This window comes from Nerophis lumbriciformis, linkage group LG19 (genome assembly GCF_033978685.3).
Source record: "Nerophis lumbriciformis linkage group LG19, RoL_Nlum_v2.1, whole genome shotgun sequence".
NCBI classification, from domain to species: Eukaryota; Metazoa; Chordata; class Actinopteri; order Syngnathiformes; family Syngnathidae; genus Nerophis; species Nerophis lumbriciformis.
The window spans coordinates 38,964,483-38,986,090 of NC_084566.2; the positions used below are offsets into that span (position 1 = coordinate 38,964,483).

Sequence of the window (21,608 nt, forward strand, 5' to 3'; positions counted from 1 at the left end):
CACTCCCAGGAGTTCAGTAACTGCGGTCCACAGCTCTGGCATAAACTGTGGACCTCTGTCTGATCAGAGGTCAGAGGGTGTGCCAAAACAAGCCACCCAGGACACAATGAACGCCCGTTCCACCTCTGCTGTCGTAGTAGAAGACAGAAGAATGGCTTCTGGCCACCTGTCTACTACCGTGAGGAGGTCGGTGAACCCTCGAGAAGAGGGCCCACCAGATCCACCTTCACGTGGTCAAAACATCTTTCATTTGCCACAAATCGTGCCAAGTGAGCCCTGGTGTGCCGCGTAACCTTTGTCCGCTGACAGGAGCCTGCTGAAATCCATATGTCCTTTCGTAAGCCAGGCCAGACAAATTTGTCCCCCTCCAGCTTAGCAGAGGCCTTAACACCCGGTTGTGAGACACCATGAATGATGTCAAAAACCTTCCGCCTCCAGCCAACAGGCAATTACTTTTAGGTCTGTTCTGTTACGATGCAACATGGCACTGTGACGTGCGGTCACTGGAGGCAGATGAGGCCCCGCCTCACCTGCCATCATGGAAAGAAAAAAAATTAATTAAATTGTTATATGTATCCAGTGATTATACTATAAAGTTATTTTCCATTTAACTTCACCAGTTTTAGATTATTTCTATTCAAAATCGCTGAATATTCACATTTGCCGTTCAAATACTGAGAAGAGACGGTGCGGTGAACAGCAGCCAGTTGAGGCACGTCACTCAGCGCCTCAACATGGATTCCGGACTCGGCTAACTGCTGGCCTGCTGTGCAGTGAGACCGTATTGCTATATGAATTATATTATACATTTCCATAGTTTAGTTAGCTGAGGTATATAATGTACAGTGTATTTGGTCAACAACTGTATGTGTGTAACGTATTTCTTGTGCTGAGCAATCATAAAACTGCTGCGAAGACGCACTGTGTGAGGCTCGCGTAATCCCGCCTCCTGGTCCCGGTTAATGCACCTCCGCCGCAGACTGCACCCCCCGACGGGAGCGCCACCCCAACCAAAGCCCACACCCAAACCCTCCACGTGCAAGACCGAATCCACCCAAAAAAAGTCACTTAACAAGAAGCCAAAAAGTGCAAAAACAACAATGCTCGCGCCGGAGGAGCCGTGAACGACTGCAGGGACACAACATTAGGTACACCTGCAGACTGCAGCACGGATTTCATATTTCATTCATTCACAACTCCTCCAACACGAACACCACTGTTCCCGCACTTATAAGTAAAGGTAAGACCATAATAACGTTTTTTTTAATTAAATGTGCTTTTTTGTGTGCTACAGTTTGTATGTGTAAAGTTAAAGTTAAGTTAAAGTACCAATGATTGTCACACACACACTAGGTGTGGTGAAATTTGTCCTCTGCATTTGACCCATCCCCTTGTTCACCCCCTGGGATGTGAGGGGAGCAGTGGCCAGCAGCGGCGCCGCGCCCGGGAATAATTGTTGGTGATTTAACCCCCAATTCCAACCCTTGATGCTGAGTGCCAAGCAGGGAAGAATGCTGGTATGAGCTTTTAAACATAACCCGTTAACTGCTGCCAATCAAATGGTGAATAAGATACCGTATTTTCCGCACCATAAGGCGCCCTGGGTTATAAGCCGCGCCTTCAATGAACGGCATATTTCAAAACTTTGTCCACCTATAAGCCGCCCCGTGTTATAAGCCGCATCTAACTGCGCTAAAGGAATGTCAAAAAAACAGTCAGATAGGTCAGTCAAACTTTAATAATATATTAAAAACCAGCGTGATGTGGGCGCGCATGGAGTCGTATATCAACATGGACGGAGCTGCGTGAAAAAAGCCACCCGGCCTCTTCGCGTAAACTTACCTTAACCACTCGCTCATCTTTTCTTCATCCATCCATCCTTTCGAGTTAGCTTTTATGATGACGCCGGCTGGAAAGGTCTCTTTTGGCAAGGTCTTCCTTTTGAATATCACCATGGGTGGAAGTTTCTGGCCATTAGCATGGCAAGCTAGAACCACAGTGAAGGATGACTTCTCATTCCCTGTGGTGCGAATATTCACCGTACGTGCTCCCGTTGTATCCACAGTGCGGTTCACAGGAATATCAAAAGTCAGTGGAACCTCGTCCATGTTGATAATGTTCTCTGGCCGGATCTTTTTTTCAGCTATCTTGTTTTTACAATATGCACGGAAAGTAGCCAGCTTTTCTTGAAAGTCTTTAGGCAGTTGCTGTGAAATAGTAATCCGTGTGCGGATGGAGAGATTGCGTCTTGGAAACCTGTCGCTTAGTAGGAGCCATTTTGTGGTCTTTATAGATGTAAACACACAAAGGAAATGAAACGTAATATCCGCGCGCTTCTTCTTCTTCTACGCGGGCGGGTGGTTGCTTACAGTAGAAGAAGAAGCGCTTCCTGTTCTATGGGGGCGGGTGCTTGCGTAGAAGAAGAAGCACTTCCTCTTCTACGGGGAAAAAAGATGGCGGCTGTTTACCGTAGTTGCGAGACCGAAACTTTATGAAAATGAATCTTAATATTAATCCATATATAAAGCGCACCGGGTTATAAGCCGCACTGTCAGCTTTTGAGTAAATTTGTGGTTTTTAGGTGCGGCTAATAGTGCGGAAAATACGGTACTCTTTAGGGTTCATATGTTTGTAAATCTGACTGTGATGAAGTCAGTGCCTCACCAGCCATCAACCTCACCGCACGTCACTGATGGCACGCTACTTCTGATGTGGTTTTATTTATGTCGACAACAAGACAGCGACACAAGTGCAGCAAGTTCAATACAGGAAATATATTTTTCAACATGCAGCACCGCATTAAAATGCACCTGATATCAAATATGAAGAGGCACCATCACACTGTGACACAGCAGACAACCGCAACATGTACTCGGTGGGAATAATGAACAACAAATCAAGGACTCAAATGACAAACTTGCCATCCGTACAATACACCGTTAGTTGACAAGAAGATATGACAGCCATCAAAGCACATTCAATCCATTTGTTTACCAGAGGTAACACAATCCGGTGAAAAGGTTATAAAGAGTTGGCGTCAGAGCAGACACACTGCTGCTGCTAACGGCTAAAGCTAACAAACACAGCTCCGTTGAAACCCTTGATTGATTGATTGATTGAAACTTTTATTAGTAGATTGCACAGTGCAGTGCATATTCCGTACAATTGACCACTAAATGGTAACACCGCAATACGTTTTTCCACTTGTTTAAGTCGGGGTACACGTTAATCAATTCATGGTAAACGTCACTTGGCAACAGGCGCCGCCTTTTAAAAAGCACAGACATTGTGCTCTATAAGCAGGGTTCTCCAACCTTTTTTCCACCAGGGACCAGTTTAATGAATGCATCATTTTCACAGACCGGCTTTCTACATGTGGCAGATAAAAACAGCAAAAAAAAGGAGCATGAAAAATTAGCCTATGGCTACAATAGAATAGAATGGACTTTATTGTCATTATATTTGCATATAACGAGATTTAAAGGGGAACATTATCACAATTTCAGAAGGGTTAAAACCATTAAAAATCAGTTCCCAGTGGCTTATTTTATTTTTCAAAGTTGTTTTCAAAATTTTACCCATCGCGCAATATCCCTAAAAAAAGCTTCAAAGTGCCTGATTTTAACCATCGTTATATACACCCGTCCATTTTCCTGTGACGTCACATAGTGATGCCAATACAAACAAACATGGCGGATAGAACAGCAAGCTATAGCGACATTAGCTCGGATTCAGACTCGGATTTCAGCGGCTTAAGCGATTCAACAGATTACGCATGTATTGAAACGGATGGTTGTAGTGTGGAGGCAGGTAGCGAAAACGAAATTGAAGAAGAAACTGAAGCTATTGAGCCATATCGGTTTGAACCGTATGCAAGCGAAACCGACGAAAACGACACGACAGCCAGCGACACGGGAGAAAGCGAGGACGAATTCGGCGATCGCCTTCTAACCAACGATTGGTATGTGTTTGTTTGGCATTAAAGGAAACTAACAACTATGAACTAGGTTTACAGCATATGAAATACATTTGGCAACAACATGCACTTTGAGAGTGCAGACAGCCCATTTCAGGCGCGCTAAGAACATATATTTTTCCACGATTTCAGCACTCAAGTTAACCATACCTAAATAGACACAAAATACTGCATTACACAAGACTACCCGAATGTACTCGAATGATTGAACAAAATAAATGTTTTTAAGCTAAATTATTGGTAAACACAGTTTATGTATAATAATTTACGTAAAACCGCGAGTAATGAATAAAGTTTTCATCAATTAATATATTCTGTAGACATACCCTCATCCGCTCTCTTTTCCTGAAAGCTGATCTGTCCAGTTTTGGAGTTGATGTCAGCATCTGCTTTGAGTGTCGCAGGTTATCCACACATTCTTGCCATCTCTGTCGTAGCATAGCTTTCGTCGGTAAAGTGTGCGGAACAAACGACTGACCATTTCGTCGGCTTTCCCCACAGCCTCGTATTTTGAACAAATTTCGTCCACTTTCTTGCGACTTTCGCATCTTTGGGCCACTGGTGCAACTTGAATCCGTCCCTGTTCGTGTTGTTACACCGTCCGACAACACACCGACGAAAGTGAGAAAATGGCGGATTGCTTCCCGATGTGACGTCACGTTGTGACGTCATCGCTCCGAGAGCGAATAATAGAAAGGCGTTTAATTCGCCAAAATTCACCCATTTAGAGTTCGGAAATCGGTTAAAAAAAAAAAGGTCTTTTTTCTGCAACATCAAGGTACCGTATTTTCCGCACCATAAGGCGCCCTGGGTTATAAGCCGCGCCTTCAATGAACGGCATATTTCAAAACTTTGTCCACCTATAAGCCGCCCCGTGTTGTAAGCCGCATCTAACTGCGCTAAAGGAATGTCAAAAAAACAGTCAGATAGGTCAGTCAAACTTTAATAATATATTAAAAACCAGCGTGATGTGGGCGCGCATGGAGTCGTATATCAACCTGGACAGAGCTGCGTGAAAAAAGCCACCCGGCCTCTTCGCGTAAACTTCCCTTAACCACTCGCTCATCTTTTCTTCATCCATCCATCCCTTCGAGTTAGCTTTTATGATGACGCCGGCTGGAAAGGTCTCTTTTGGCAAGGTCTTCCTTTTGAATATCACCATGGGTGGAAGTTTCTGGCCATTAGCATGGCAAGCTAGAACCACAGTGAAGGATGACTTCTCATTCCCTGTGGTGCGAATATTCACCGTACGTGCTCCCGTTGTATCCACAGTGCGGTTCACAGGAATATCAAAAGTCAGTGGAACCTCGTCCATGTTGATAATGTTCTCTGGCCGGATCTTTTTTTCAGCTATCTTGTTTTTACAATATGCACGGAAAGTAGCCAGCTTTTCTTGAAAGTCTTTAGGCAGTTGCTGTGAAATAGTAGTCCGTGTGCGGATGGAGAGATTGCGTCTTTTCATGAACCGGAAACCTGTCGCTTAGTAGGAGCCATTTTGTGGTCTTTACAGATGTAAACACACAAAGGAAATGAAACGTAATATCCGCGCGCTTCTTCTTCTTCTTCTACGGGGGCGGGTGGTTGCTTACAGTAGAAGAAGAAGCGCTTCCTCTTCTATGGGGGCGGGTGCTTACCTTTGCGGTTGCTTGCGTAGAAGAAGAAGCACTTCCTCTTCTACGGGGAAAAAAGATGGCGGCTGTTTACCGTAGTTGCGAGACCGAAACTTTATGAAAATGAATCTTAATATTAATCCATATATAAAGCGCACCGGGTTATAAGCCGCACTGTCAGCTTTTGAGTAAATTTGTGGTTTTTAGGTGCGGCTAATAGTGCGGAAAATACGGTATATATTGACGCTTACATAGGTCTGGTGATAATGTTCCCCTTTAAGGAGTCCAACTTAAGGTGCGGTAGTGGAAACAAATATGGAATAAAAATAAATCACACAAGTAGTACATAAAGATGAAAAAATAAGAATTGAAATAGACTACTATCCAATAAAACAAAAAGCAATCCTGTACAATATACAGAATACTGTACAATATACAGAACAAAACAAGAGTACCAGAGTAATAAAGTACTAACAATAACAATCTGGCACATTGACATTTTGTATGTCCATTAATGTTCATTGTCCCATGTACTATAACAAAGGAGTTGTAATATACATCTATTAACAAGCTTATTGGTGTGTTTAGTGGGACAGGCGAATGTTAGGTCGGCGAAAATGCGGTAGTTTATGAATTAATTATTGGTTTCTGTGTGGCCCGGTAGCAAATGCGTCCCGGACCGATACCTGGCTGGGGACCACTGCTCTATAGGAAACGTCTTCCAACTGCAAATGCCAGATATTTGAAGTTTAAAAAAAAAAAAAAATCATTAATGACTTTTCCTAGTAATTACTTACATTTATTTAAGAGTAATTCCGTTAGTAGTTCAATTACATTTTTGGCAATGTAACTATAATTAATTACTTTTAAAAAGTAATTTTCAGAGCACTGGTGGTGAGTAACAACACACACAAAATGTTGTCTTGGGCAAAACAAGTGCAGGACTTAGCAGCATAATATTATCACCCCATTCTCCAAGCACCATGAATATACATTAATAGAATACTTGAAGATATACAGTAATATAATACATGAAGATATGCAGTATTTGAATACATGAACATCAAGATATACAGTAATAGAATAACTTTTGTTGACAAAGATTTATATTTGCACTAGCTGGTTATGATACATTTTTATCAGTGACGTGCGGTGCGGTTGATGGCTGGTGAGGCACTGACTTCATCACAGTCAGATTTACAAACATATGAACCCTAAAGAGTATCTTATTCACCATTTGATTGGCAGCAGTTAACGGGTTATGTTTAAAAGCTCATACCGGCATTCTTCCCTGCTTGGCACTCAGCATCAAGGGTTGGAATTGGGGGTTAAATCACCAAAAATTATTCCCGGGCGTTGCGCCGCTGCTGCCCACTGCTCCCCTCACCTCCCAGAGGGTGATCAAGGGGATGGGTCAAAAGCAGAGGACAAATTTCACCACACCTAGTGTGTGTGTGACAATCATTGGTACTTTAACTTAACTTTAACTTTACACATACAAACTGTAGCACACAAAATAGCACATTTAATAAAAAAAACGTTATTATGGTCTTACCTTTACTTATAAATGAAGTCCATGCGCAGCTGTTGTGCCGGATAATGCACCCCCGCCGTAGAATGCACCCCCTGACAGGGAGTGTTTTACCTACTAAAGCCCACACTTAAAGTTTCCACGTGCAAGATTGAATCTATTTAAAAAAGTTATTTAATAAGAAGCCAAAAAGTGCAAAAACAATAATGTTTGTGTTGGAGGAGTTGTGAATGAATGAAATATGAAATCCGTGCTGCAGTCTGCAGGTGTACCTAATGTTGTGGCCCAGCAGCGACTGCAGCACGGATTTCATATTTCATTCATTCACAACTCCTCCAACACCTCTGTTTGCTGAATGTATAGATCAAATACAAATCTGACAAATAGGAATGAGTTTGGACAACTACACGCACACGTCAAGAAATGCAGTGTACCTCGCATCGAGGATGCCCTCGTACTCTGCCAGCTGTCGCATGAAACTTGCGTTCGGTCGTGTGATGCTCCTCTTTTCCTTGACAAAGTTGTATGCCTTCTCTAACGACCAGTCGAACTTTCATTGCATAAGCAATGACTGTGGAGGCGGATCGGCTGATGCCTATCCGTACTGCAGTCTGCAGGTGTACCTAATGTTGTGTCCCAGCAGTCATTCACAACTCCTCCAACACGAACATTATTGTTTTTGCACTTTTTGGCTTCTTATTAAATAACATTTTTAAATAGATTCAATCTTGCACGTAGAAACATTAATCAGAATCAGAATCAGCTTTAGTGTGGGCTATAGTTGATATAACACCCCTGTCCGTGCATTCTACGGCGGGTGTGCATTATCCGGCACAACTCTACCACCATGAGGCGGGATTACTGCGAGCCTCACACAGTGCGTCTTCAAAGCAGTTTTATGTTTGCTCAGCACAAGAAATACGTTACACACATACAGTGGTTGACAAAATACACTGTACATTATATACCTCAGCTAACTAAACTATGGAAATGTGTACTATAATTCGTATAGCAATACGGTCTCACTGCACAGCAGGCCAGCAGTTAGCCGATTCATTGCGCAATCCATGGTGAGGCTCAACTGGCTGGTGACTCACCGCAAGTCTCTTCTCAGTATTTGAACGGCAAAGGTGAAAATTCAGCGATTTTGAATAAAAATAATCTAAAACTGGTGAAGTTAAATGGAAAATAACTTTATAGTATAATCACTGGATATATATAACAATTTAATGAATTGTTTTTCTTTTTAAATTTTTTTTCTTTCCATGATGCATACCTGCCAACTACTCCGGTTTTCCCGTAATTAGTACGGTTTTCATCAACCTATTCCGGGTTACGGTTGCAGTGATTAAAAAATACGGTTTTTCATTAATTAAAAACATTTTTTTTTTTAAATGCGCGAGGTTATTTATAGCACCGCTGCCAAGCATGAGGCACCTGTTGCCATTGTTTCCAAACGAGCGAACGATCACGGAATCAGCCGGAGAAAAATCGCAAACGAGTCTTAAACCGAAAAGAAAACTGCAGTCATTCCGTGAAGAATATTCAAAAGCCTATCCGGGAATAATTATCCGTTCCAAAAAGGGTGAAAACTACGCGAATTGCACCTTGTGCAGACAAGATTTTTCGATCGGACACGGAGGAATTAGCGATGTAAAAGACCACGTTGGGACAAAAAAACACAAGTCTAATGCCGTTGCTAGCGATACAAGTGGAAAACTTTCAACGTTTTTCGGATTTTAGCCACAAAAAGGTAATGACACCAATGTTATCTATTGGAATTGTTTAGTACTGTTATACTGTTAAAAGTGTTTATACTATTTATGCTTTCAAGTCCAAGTTGAAGAAATCTTGTTAAATGTTGACAGCATAACTACCAAAATACAGAAGTATGTCCTTAATATTTTTGCAGTGCTATTTCTGTTGAAAAGTTAAAATGATTACATTAGAGATGTGATGTGCCACTTTTCAAGTGTCTGATGGCTTAAATTAATTTTCATTAATTTTTCATATTTTGAATTCTTTTGAAAGGCTTACAAAAAAACTACATTTGAATTGTAATTCCATGCTATTGACAGGACTATTAATTTTAATGAAGTTAGCTTACCATGTTTACAGTATGATAATTGTGATAGAAATGTGAATTTTAGGCACAGAATATTTTTTACAATTGAACAAGGCAGTAGATTATACAAGCTTGGACAGAAAGTTAATAATGACACCAATTGTTTTTTTAATGGAATTGTTTAGTACTGTTTTACCATTTGTTTACTGTAAAAAGTGTTTATACTGTTTATACTTTCAATTAACAAATTGAAGTCTTGTGAAAGGTTGACAGGATAACTGGCATTAACTGTCAAAATAATTTCAAACTATTGAAGTTAGCTTACAGAATAAACATGTCAATCAACCCATATGATTTTTGCTGTAATATTTTTGTTTTGAAAAGTCACTGTGACTGATAGAAAAGTGATGGTTTTAGCAACATTTTAACCTGTCTGAATGCTAATAATCATTTTGCGTCGGGGGGCGAAGCCTGAACCCCCCACCAGGACTTTGTCCTGGACCTACCGGGGCCTGCGGCCCCTGGACCCTGGCTACTAGGTTTTTCTGATTTCAAAAGTTGGCAGGTATGCATGATGGCACGTGAGGCGCTGCCTCACCTGCCTCCCCTGACTGCACGTCACTGATTTTTATTAGTTACTTTCAATGAATGTTTAATCTTTGCAACAGAATATAAATCAAAGCTATTTTTCCAATCAAATTAATCGATTGATCATTGCAGCCCTAATTTATAATGTCTCAGCATATAATCTACAGACATGAGTTGCCCTCAGTCTGTTCACAAAATTAAAAATATCAATGGCTTAAGAGTTATTGTGTTTTTCTGTATGCAGCCCTAAATAGAATAAGCACATCTGTGTTTCAGTAAAAGATCCAAACAAATGCTTAGTTTGGTACTGCCATGCATCCACCACTTCTCCACTCCAGGCTGTCAAGCGTGCACAGTGTTTTGTTGTCTGTCCATTTTGTTCCGCACTGCGGCTCAAGTGTTCTGTCACTTTTGTCCGCCAATCTGAATAAGTGACGTTGTCCTCCACACACTTTAGTCAGCACCACTGTGAAGTAGCCTCACTGGAGCGGTGTTGCTAGGCGACCACAGCATCCCTACCTGTTTTTTTAGGAGGTGTTTGTCCACTGCGTGTATTTGTGTTGGCACCCGTGCGAAGGTGTCACCCAGGTAGATGTGGGTGTCGTAGCAGAGGCTGAGCTGACAGAAAGATAGATGGTTCAAGGTGCTCATGAAAGCCCAGGGAACCAAACTGACCCGTCTTCCAGCTTCAGCGCTCAACAGTGACGAATGGCTTCAATTGTGGGCAGACGGGAGAATGCAGAGCCAGACTTCTCGGCAGCAGAAGGTGGGGGCTGGGTGGTGTCACACAGGTCCGGTAGAACCACCTCCTCCCCTAACCAACTCTTCCTTAATTTGACCGCTACAGAAGAGAAGAATGCCAAGAGTGTGCATCATCATGCCACCGCTGTCTTTTACTCCTTTATGAGCAGTACTGCTACATTCATCACCCTGTTTAATGCATGCTTTCTTTTTGACATTACTATTTGCTTTTTCATTATTATTACATTGGAAGATATGTATGTTGTGTCCTTGATTCATGAGTGGGCAAAGTTGGCATTCAATTATGGATGTCATTCTTTGAAAGTACTTTTTATAATAATATTTACATGACAGGAAATACCAAAGCCACTTGTTTTTATGTAGTTAAATCATAACGATTTGAATAAATAACCCTGTTCAAACACAATGGGGAAAAAAGCAGGCTTAGCCACAAACTTTAAAATAAAGCCTGGTGCTCTAACTAAGTTTGTAAGTTTGATCATTTTGTTTTTTTTTTCAGCCAATATGCTAACCTAGCACGATACCACCGTTAAAAAAGAGAGTGCAATGTTGCCAGGTTAATTTTTGTGTCCTCCTGTCAATCAATCAATATATTTTATTTAACCAGGTAAAAAAACTCATCTTTTCCAAGAGTGACCTAAGCATGAGGGCAGCAAAACAAAATTACAAACCGTATTTTTCGGACTGTAAGTCGCAGTTTTTTTCATAGTTTGGCCCGGGGGGTGCGACTTATACTCAAGAGCGACTTATGTGTGACATTATTAACACATTAAAGTAAAATATCAAATAATATTATTTAGCTCATTCACGTAAGAGACTAGACCAAGGGTCGGCAACCCAAAATGTTGAAAGAGCCATATTGGACCGAAAATACAAAAACAAATCTGTCTGGAGCCACAAAAAATTAAAAGCCATATTACATACAGATAGTGTGTCATGAGATATAAATTGAATTAAGAGGACTTAAAGGAAACTAAATGCATACCTGCCAACTACTCCGGTTTTCCCGTAATTAGTACGGTTTTCATCAACCTATTCCGGGTTACGGTTGCAGTGATAAAAAATACGGTTTTTCATTAATTACATTTTTTTTTTTTTTTTTTAAGTTTTATTCACGAAATCGCGTAACAACAATGACAATCGACACTGCTTCCCGTAACTTCCTATCGAGTCATTCCGAATGCCATGCGCGAGGCTATTTATAGCACCGCTGCCAAGCACGAGGCACCTGTTGCCATTGTTTCCAAACGAGCGAACGATCATGGAATCAGCCGGAGAAAACTCGCAAACGAGTCTTAAACCGAAAAGAAAACTGCAGTCATTCCTTGAAGAATATTCAAAAGCCTATCCGGGAATAATTATCCGTTCCAAAAAGGGTGAAAACTACGCGAATTGCACCTTGTGCAGACAAGATTTTTCGATCGGACACGGAGGAATTAGCGATGTAAAAGACCACGTTGGGACAAAAAAACACAAGTCTAATGCCGTTGCTAAATTTGGATTTTAGCCACAAAAAGGTAATGACACCAATGTTATCTATTGGAATTGTTTAGTACTGTTATACTGTTAAAAGTGTTTATACTATTTATGCTTTCAAGTCCAAGTTGAAGAAATCTTGTTAATGTTGACAGCATAACTACCAAAATACAGTATGTCCTTAATATTTTTGCAGTGCTATTTCTGTTGAAAAGTTAAAATGATTACATTAGAGATGTGATGTGCCACTTTTCAAGTGTCTGATGGCTTCAATTAATTTTCATTAATTTTTCATATTTTGAATTCTTTTGAAAGGCTTACAAAAAACCTACATTTGAATTGTAATTCCATGCTATTGACAGGACTATTAATTTTAATGAAGTTAGCTTACCATGTTTACAGTATGATAATTGTGATAGAAATGTGAATTTTAGGCACAGAATATTTTTTACAATTGAACAAGGCAGTAGATTATACAAGCTTGGACAGAAAGTTAATAATGACACCAATTCTTTTTTAAATGGAATTGTTTAGTACTGTTTTACCATTTGTTTACTGTAAAAAGTGTTTATACTGTTTATACTTTCAATTAAAAATTGAAGTCTTGTGAAAGGTTGACAGGATAACTGGCATTAACTGTCAAAATAATTTCAAACTATTGAAGTTAGCTTACAGAATAAACATGTCAATCAACCCATATGATTTTTGCTGTAATATTTTTGTTTTGAAAAGTCACTGTGACTGATAGAAAAGTGATGGTTTTAGCAACATTTTAACCTGTCTGAATGCAATCAATCATTTTGCGTCGGGGGGCGAAGCTGAACCCCCCACCAGGACTTTGTCCTGGACCTACCGGGGCCTGCGGCCCCTGGACCCTGGCTACTAGGTTTTTCTGATTTCAAAAGTTGGCAGGTATGTAAATGACCTCAAATATACTTACAAATGAGGCATAATGATGCAATATGTACATATAGCTAGCCTAAATAGCATGTTAGCATCGATTAGCTTGCAGTCATGCAGTGACCAAATATGTCTGATTAGCACTCCACACAAGTCAATAACATCAACAAAACTCACCTTTGTGCATTCATGCACAACGTTTAAAGTTTGGTGGACAAAATGAGACAGAAAAAGAAGTGGCATAAAACACGTCCTAGAAAGTCTGAGAAAGTTATACATGTAAACAAACTACGGTGAGTTCAAGGACCGCCAAAATTATATAGGACAAAACGGCGCTGGCCAAATACTGGAATCAGTGAAGCATGTTTAATACAAACAGTGTGCTTTATAACAATTAGGGAGGTTTGTGTCATGTTTGTCCTCCTACAGAAACCATATCCATCCATCCATTTTCTACCGCTTGTCCCTTTTGGGGTCGCGGGGGGTGCTGGAGCCTATCTCAGCTGCATTCGGGCGGAAGGCAGCGTACACCCTTGACAAGTCGCCAACACAGATAGACAGACAACATTCACACACTAGGGCCAATTTAGTGTTTCCAATCAACCTATCCCCAGGTGCATGTTTTAGGCGGTGGGAGGAAGCCGGAGTACCCGGAGGGAACCCACGCAGTCACGGGGAGAACATGCAAACTCCACACAGAAAGATCCCGAGCCCAGGACATGCACTAACCCCTGCTCCACCGTGCTGCCAGAAACCATATAAACACACGCAAAAATATATATATATTTTTCCCCTCATCTTTTTCCATTTTTCATACATTTTTGATAAAGCTCCAGAGAGCCACTAGGGCGGCGCTAAAGAGCCGCATGTGGCTCTAGAGCCGCGGGTGGCCGACCTCCGGACTAGACTTATAAGATTTCATGGGATTTAGCAATTAGGAGTGACAGGTTGTTTGGTAAACGTATAGCATGTTCTATATGTTATAGTTATTTGAATGACTCTTACCATAATATGTTACGTTAACATACCAGTTGGTTATTTATGCCTCATATAACGTACACTTATTCAGCCTGTTGTTCACTATTCTTTATTTATTTTAAATTGCCTTTCAAATGTCTATTCTTGGTGTTGGCTTTTATCAAATACATTTCCCCAAAAAATGCGACTTATACTCCAGTGTGACTTATACTCCGAAAAATATGGTAAGTGCATTCATAAGAAGCAAGTCGCCTTAATCTAGCAAAGGCGTGAAAGTGGTCAGGATCAAGCGTTTCCTAACTTGTAAGGAAACACGAGACTTGTTTCTAAAAAAAAAAAAAAAAATACCCTCGATTTAGTTTTAAGCTTAGCCACACATTTTTCAATGTGAGATTTAAAAGAAAAATTCTCATCAGTTACAATCCTCAAGCACCTACGCAGCACTCCAGAATACTCTGCGGCGCACCGAGCTGGCATGGTAGACCCAGTAGACCCCGACCAAGACGGGCACCCGTAAGGGGTGGACGGTGGGGCCCAGATACGCAGCCCGGCCGCAGTAGCCTAAGGCGGTGACCTCTGCAGGCCCCGAGAGCACCCCAAAAATGTATATACAGGACTGTCTCAGAAAATTAGAATATTGTGATTAAGTCCTTTATTTTCTGTAATGCAACTAAAAACATGAAAATGTCATACATTCTGGATTCATTACACATCAACTGAAATATTGCAAGCCTTTTATTATTTTAATATTGCTGATTATGGCATACAGCTTAAGAAAACTCAAAAATCCTATCTCAAAAAATTAGAATATTTCCTCAGAACAAGTAAAAAAAATAAAAAAGATTTATAACAGCAAAACAAAATCAAACATTTGAAAATGTCAATTAAAGCACTCAGTACTTGGTTGGGAATCCTTTTGCACGGATTACTGCATCAATGCGGCGTGGCATGGAGACAATCAGCCTGTGGCATTGCTGAGGTGTTATGGATGCCCAGGATGCTTCAATAGCGGCCTTTAGCTCATTTGCATTATTGGGTCTGGTGTCTTTCAGCTTCTTCTTCACAATACCCCACAAATTCTCTATGGGGTTCAGGCCAGGGGAGTTGGCAGGCCAATCGAGGACAGTAATGCCATGGTCAGTACACCAGTTACTGGTGGTTTTGGCACTGTGGGCAAGCAAGTTTTGTATTTCATTTGGAAGTCAAGGCGCTAGAGTCTGGAGGAAGGCTGGAGAGGAGCAAAATCCAAGTTGCTTGAAATCCAGTGTGAAGTTCCCACAGTCAGCAATGGTTTGGGGAGCCATGTCAGCTGCTGGTGTTGGTCCACTGTGTTTCATCAAGTCCAGAGTCAATGCAGCTGTGTACCAAGAGATTTTAGAGCACTACATGCTTCCATTTGTTGAAAAGCTCTATGAAGATGATGATTTCATTTTCCAGCATGATCCAGCAGTGCCAAAACCACCAGTAACTGGTGTACTGACCATGGCACTACTGTCCTCGATTGACCTGCCAACTCCCCTGACCTGAACCCCCATAGAGAATTTGTGGGGTATTGTGAAGAAGAAGCTGAAAGACACCAGACCCAATAATGCAAATGAGCTAAAGGCCGCTATTGAAGCATCCTGGGCATCCATAACACCTCAGCAATGCCACAGGCTGATTGCCTCCATGCCACGCTGCATTGATGCAGTAATCCGTGCAAAAGGATTCCCAACCAAGTACTGAGTGCATTAATTGACATTTTCAAATGTTTGATTTTGTTTTGCTGTTATAAATCTTTTTTTTTTTTTTACTTGGTCTTAAGAAATATTATAATTTTTTGAGATCGGATTTTTGACTTTTCTTAAGCTGTATGCCATAATCAGCAATATTAAAATAATAAAAGGCTTGCAATATTTCAGTTGATGTGTAATGAATCCAGAATGTATGACATTTTCATGTTTTTAGTTGCATTACAGAAAATAGAGAACTTTATCACAATATTCAAATTTTCTGAGACAGTCCTGTGTATATATACACATATACACATACAGTATATAACCAAACAAATTCATACACAGGCCGACGGGGTAGCAATCCAGCCCCATAACCCATTATCCACCGAGAACCAGGAGATCACTTCACCCCCCCTAGGGACAACCCCCACCATGCCCGCACCCAGAGGACGGCACAACACTGGTCGCCAAGGACGTTTATGAATTGTTTTTTTGTTAATATTTGATATTTCTGTGTCTGCCTCACAATACGAAGGTCCTGGGTTCGATCCTGCGCTCGGGATCTTTCTGTGTGGAGTTTGCATGTTCTCCCCATGACTGCGTGGGTTCCCTCCGGGTACTCCGGCTTCCTCCCACCTCCAAAGACATGCACCTGGGGATAGGTTGATTGGCAACACTAAATGGTCCCTAGTGTGTGAATGTGAGTGTGAGTGTTGGCCCTGTGATGAGGTGGCGACTTGTCCAGTGTCTTCCGCCCGATTGCAGCTGAGATAGGCTCCAGCACTCCCCGCGACCCCGAAAGGGATAAGCGGTAGAAAATGGATGGATGGATTTGATATTTCCAAAACATTGCAGTTATACGTCACATCTTGCCCAAGCATCTTTCCGCTGGAAAGTGTAAGTGAATTGACTTGGGACACAGCGCCCTCTGCTGGATTCATAGCAGCAGCACTTTGTTTTTTGTTTTTTTACCCCCTCTAGCAAATAGTGCCATCAAACCATTTTTAGGGCCCGCAATGGCCCATTGCAAAAGGACTCCCACAGGGAGTCCTTTTGCAATGGGACATAAGGACCTATTGAATTTCTAAGGTTTTATTATTCTTTCTTTCTTTCTTCTTCCGCCGCCTCTTTGAGCACCAATTTGACCCACTTAACATGCTTTAAAACTCACCATATTTGACCCACACATCAGGACCTGCGAAAATTGCCTTTTAATAAAACAACCAAACCCCAAAACTCAAAATTGCACTCTAGCGCCCCCTAGGAAGAAGATAAAACTACGCTGCCTGTAACTCCCACTAGGAAGGTCGGAGAGACATGAAAAAAAGACTTCTATGTAGGTCTGACTTAGACCTACATTTTATAATTGTACATCTTCGGGCAAAAATCAACAGGAAGTTGGCAATTCCCCCTTCAAGACAAAAAAGTACTAAAAACAGTCACTTTTGCCTCTTTGAGCTGTAATTTGACCCCCTTAACATGCTTCAAAACTCACCAAACTGACCACACACACCAGGACTGGCTAAAACTGTGATCTAATGAAAAAACCTAACCCCAAATCTAAAAATTGTGCTCTACAGCAATTTATTAATAAAACGCACAAAAAACTGCTCCTCGGATGACAAAACTGCCTGTAACTCCCACTGGGAAGGTCGGAGAGAGATGAAACAAAAACCTCTATGTAGGTCTCACTTACACCTACATTTCATAAATTGACAACCCCCAGCAAAAATCAACAGGAAGTTTGCTATTCCCCCTTCAAAACAAAATTTTTGTAAAAACCGGTCCCCTTTCTTCAAACATTATCTCCTCTGAGCGCGTTTGTTGTTTCGGCTTCAAACTAACACAGGAGAGAGATTGAACCCTTCTGATTAAAAGTTGGTGAAAGAGTTGTGATACCTGCTCCGGTTTTGATTTTATGACCCTTCAAAGACCCACTGCACTGATGCTCCTGCGGTGCTGTTTTTTTAAGATGGCTGCTCAAATGCAGGAAGCACCAACGTGCCCACACAATGCAGACAAGGTAGGTACACTAGACAAAAGTCTTGGGACACTTCAGACTAAAAGTAGACAAAAGTATTGGGACACTTAGGACTAGTTATATTTATGTTACTGGTAAAAAAAAAATATATATATATATAATATATAATGTATAATACATATGTTTCTTCTTGACTGCACTTAAATGTAGAATATATGTATATTATTCATATATTATATATTGTATATATTATTTATTATTATTATTATGGTCTATTGTGAGCGAACTGTGGTGCTGAATTTCCCCCAGGGATCAAAGTACTTTCTTTTCTATTCTAAAAGATGAACAATTCAAAACAGAGGAAATAAATCTGCCAATATGATTGCTGAACTTGTTAACAAATAGGTGGGGATATACTCGATATATTAACACTACCGTATTTTTCGGACTATAAGTCACAGTTTTTTTCATAGTTTGGCCGGGGGTGCGACTTATACTCAGGAGCGACTTATGTGTGAAATTATTAACACCATCCATCCATCCATCTTCTTCCGCTTATCCGAGGTCAGGTCGCGGGGGAAGCAGCCTAAGCAGGGAAGCCCAGACTTCCCTCTCCCCAGCCACTTCGTCCAGCTCCTCCCGGGGGATCCCAAGGCGTTCCCAGGCTAGCTGGGAGACATAGTCTTCCCAACGTGTCCTGGGTCTTCCCCGTGGCCTCCTACCGGTCGGACGTGCCCTAAACACCTCCCTAGGGAGGCACTCGGGTGGCATCCTGACCAGATGCCCGAACCACCTCATCTGGCTCCTCTCCATGTGGAGGAGCAGCGGCTTTACTTTGAGCTCCTCCCGGATGACAGAGCTTCTCACCCTATCTCTAAGGGAAAGACCCGCCACCCGGCGGAGGAAACTCATTTGGGCCGCTTGTACCCGTGATCTTGTCCATTCAGTCATAACCCAAAGCTCATGACCATAGGTGAGGATGGGAACGTAGATCGACCGGTAAATTGAGAGCTTTGCCTTCCGGCTCAGCTCCTTCTTCACCACAACGGATCGATACAGCGTCCGCATTACTGAAGACGCCGCACCGATCCGCCTGTCGATCTCACCATCCACTCTTCCCTCACTCGTGAACAAGACTCCGAGGTACTTGAACTCCTCCACTCGGGGCAAGATCTCCTCCCCAACCCGGAGATGGCACTCCACACTTTTCCGGAAATGATGAACACATTAGCGTAAAATATCAAATAATATTATTGATCTCATTCACGTAAGAGACTAGACGTATAAGATTTCATGGGATTTAGCGATTAGGAGTGACAGATTGTTTGGTAAACGTATAGCATGTTCTATATGTTATAGTTATTTGAATGACTCTTACCATAATATGTTACGTTAACATACCAGTTGGTTATTTATGCCTCATATAACGTACACTTATTCAGCCTGTTGTTCACTATTCTTGATTTCTTTTAAATTGCCTTTCAAATGTCTATTCTTGCTGTTGGCTTTTATCAAATACATTTCCCCCAAAAATGCAACTTATACTCCAGTGCGACTTATATATATATCTTCCTTCTTTATTATGCATTTTCGGCCGGTGCGACTTATACTCCGGCGCGACTTATATTCCGAAAAATACGGTGCTTACTAACGTTTAGTATTTCCCATTTAAGTATTATCTTGATATTATTTGTATTTTACTTTTTTTTCTGAGCTCTTAAAACGTATTTTTGCAACGAGAATTTCGTAAACCAACAACTCGGCAAGTCTAAATAAAATAAATCAAATGTGATCAAAACCAAAAATAGTTAAGATTAGAGATGTCCTATAAAGGCTTTTTTGCCGATATCCGATATTGTCCAACTCTTAATTACAGATTCCGATATCAAGCGATACCGATATATACAGTGGTGGAATTAACACATTATTATGCCTCATTTTGTTGTGATGCCCCGCTGGATGCATTAAACAATGTAACAAGGTTTTCCAAAATAAATCAACTCAAGTTATGGAAAAAAATGCCAACATGGCACTGCCATATTTATTATTGAAGTCACAAAGTGCATTATTTTTTTTAACATGCCTCAAAACAGCAGCTTGGAATTTGGGACATGCCCTCCCTGAGAGAGCATGAGGAGGTTGGGGTGGGGGGGCCGGGGTAGCGGGGGGTGTATATTGTAGCGTTAGTGCTGCAAGGGCTTCTGGGTATTTGTTCTGTTGTGTTTATGTTGTGTTACGGTGCGGATGTTCTCCCGAAATGTGTCATTCTTGTTTGGTGTGGGTTCACAGTGTGGCGCAAATATGTCTGATTGGCACTCCACACAAGTCAATAACATCAACAAAACTCACCTTGGTGCATTCATGCACAACGTTAAAAGTTTGGTGGACAAAATGAGACAGAAAAAGAAGTGGCATAAAACACGTCCTAGAAAGTCTGAGAAAGTTATACATGTAAACAAACTACGGTGAGTTCAAGGACCGCCAAAATTATATAGGACAAAACGGCGCTCGCCAAATACTCGAATCAGTGAAGCATGTTTAATACAAACAGTGTGCTTTATAACAGTTAGGGAGGTTTGTGTCATGTTTGTCCTCCTACAGAAACCATATCTATCCATCCATTTTCTACCGCTTGTCCCTTTTGGGGTCGCGGTGGGTGCTGGAGCCTATCTCAGCTGCATTCAACTTATGTTTCTTTCCTTCTTTATTATGCTTTTTCGGCCGGTGCGACTTATACTTATACTCATATACTTGTTTCATGACACAGACCAGATTTCTAGCTCTAATGGTCAGTGTTCAGTTCAGACAGTTAAATACTATCACACTGATCCGTTACGATGTAAGATGCTCAAGATTAACAAATAATAAACCCAATAGCTTCAAAACAATGCTTTATATTTTTGCATCTGGCATAGCCTTCGTGCTCCCTGACCTTCCTCAGTCGTCCTTGGACACATACTGTACGTTTTTCCTTTTATCATCTTGCAATAAAGGTCTCAAGTTAATGAAGAAGCCCCTCCATCTTTGAAGCATGCTAGTAAAAGCCCCCCAAGGTCTTTGTCCTTGCTCCCTGGCCAACAGGACCCCTTTTTTTTATATGTATGTCCACGGTTGGCTCCTTCTAAACCACCTCCCACCCTCCCACTCCTTCCCGTTCCTTCCCCTTTCAGGCGGAGTGGCACAGAGCCGTGTCGCCTGTGTGGGACCGTAAAAGCTGATTGCGGCGCATCTACTGGCCTGTAAACACTGCCGTGACTGGCCAGGGGGGGATGAGCAAGACTGTGAAACGAGGGACAGAGGACCCTCATACCTGCTCGTAGTCACCCTCCGCTACACTTCTTACCCCTTTTTTTCACTCTTCTACTTCTTATGTGTGTGGGAGACTTAAGGAAATGGAGGGTGATTACTGAATCTATGCTATTGGTTAAATTGAGTGAAATTGTTTATTAAACCTTCATCGTACTTATATCATTATTTCCTTACATGGGGCGCTGGAGGTGTTTAACTGCAGAGAGGAGTGGCTTTTATTTCCTACAACTCTTGAATAGTATATTTAAAAATGTAAATCATATTTTAAAATGACTGTTTTTTTGTATTTAAATAAATATTTTTGGAATAAATATATATTGGTTTTAAAGTAAAGTACCAATGATTTGTCCTCTGCATTTGACCCATCCCCCTGTTCACCCCCTGGGAGGTGAGGGGAGCAGTGGGCAGCAGCGGTGGGAATCATTTTTGGTGATTTAACCCCCAATTCCAACCCTTGATGCTGAGTGCCAAGCAGGGAGGTAATGGCTCCCATGTTTATAGTCTTTGGTATGACTCGTATACACCAATTAATATTATATTTTGATTTGGTGATTTTTACGTGTAGCTACACATTATCATTAGTATTTCTTTACTCCTAAGGTGGTTGTAAAAGAGGCAAGGCCTTTATTTGAACACATACAGTACAAGTGTTTTCAGTAATACTACAATTTTTGTTATTACTGTTACAATAACATTTTGACATTTCTATTACCGTAT

At 41.3% G+C, this 21,608-nt stretch overlaps 1 protein-coding gene across 1 annotated transcript in view; it reads left to right on the plus strand.

The window, feature by feature from the left end:
* prkci (protein kinase C, iota) overlaps positions 1-21,608 on the plus strand; it is a 127,515-nt gene that overhangs the window by 19,400 nt on the left and 86,507 nt on the right. The gene's annotated exons all lie outside the window — the stretch shown is intronic.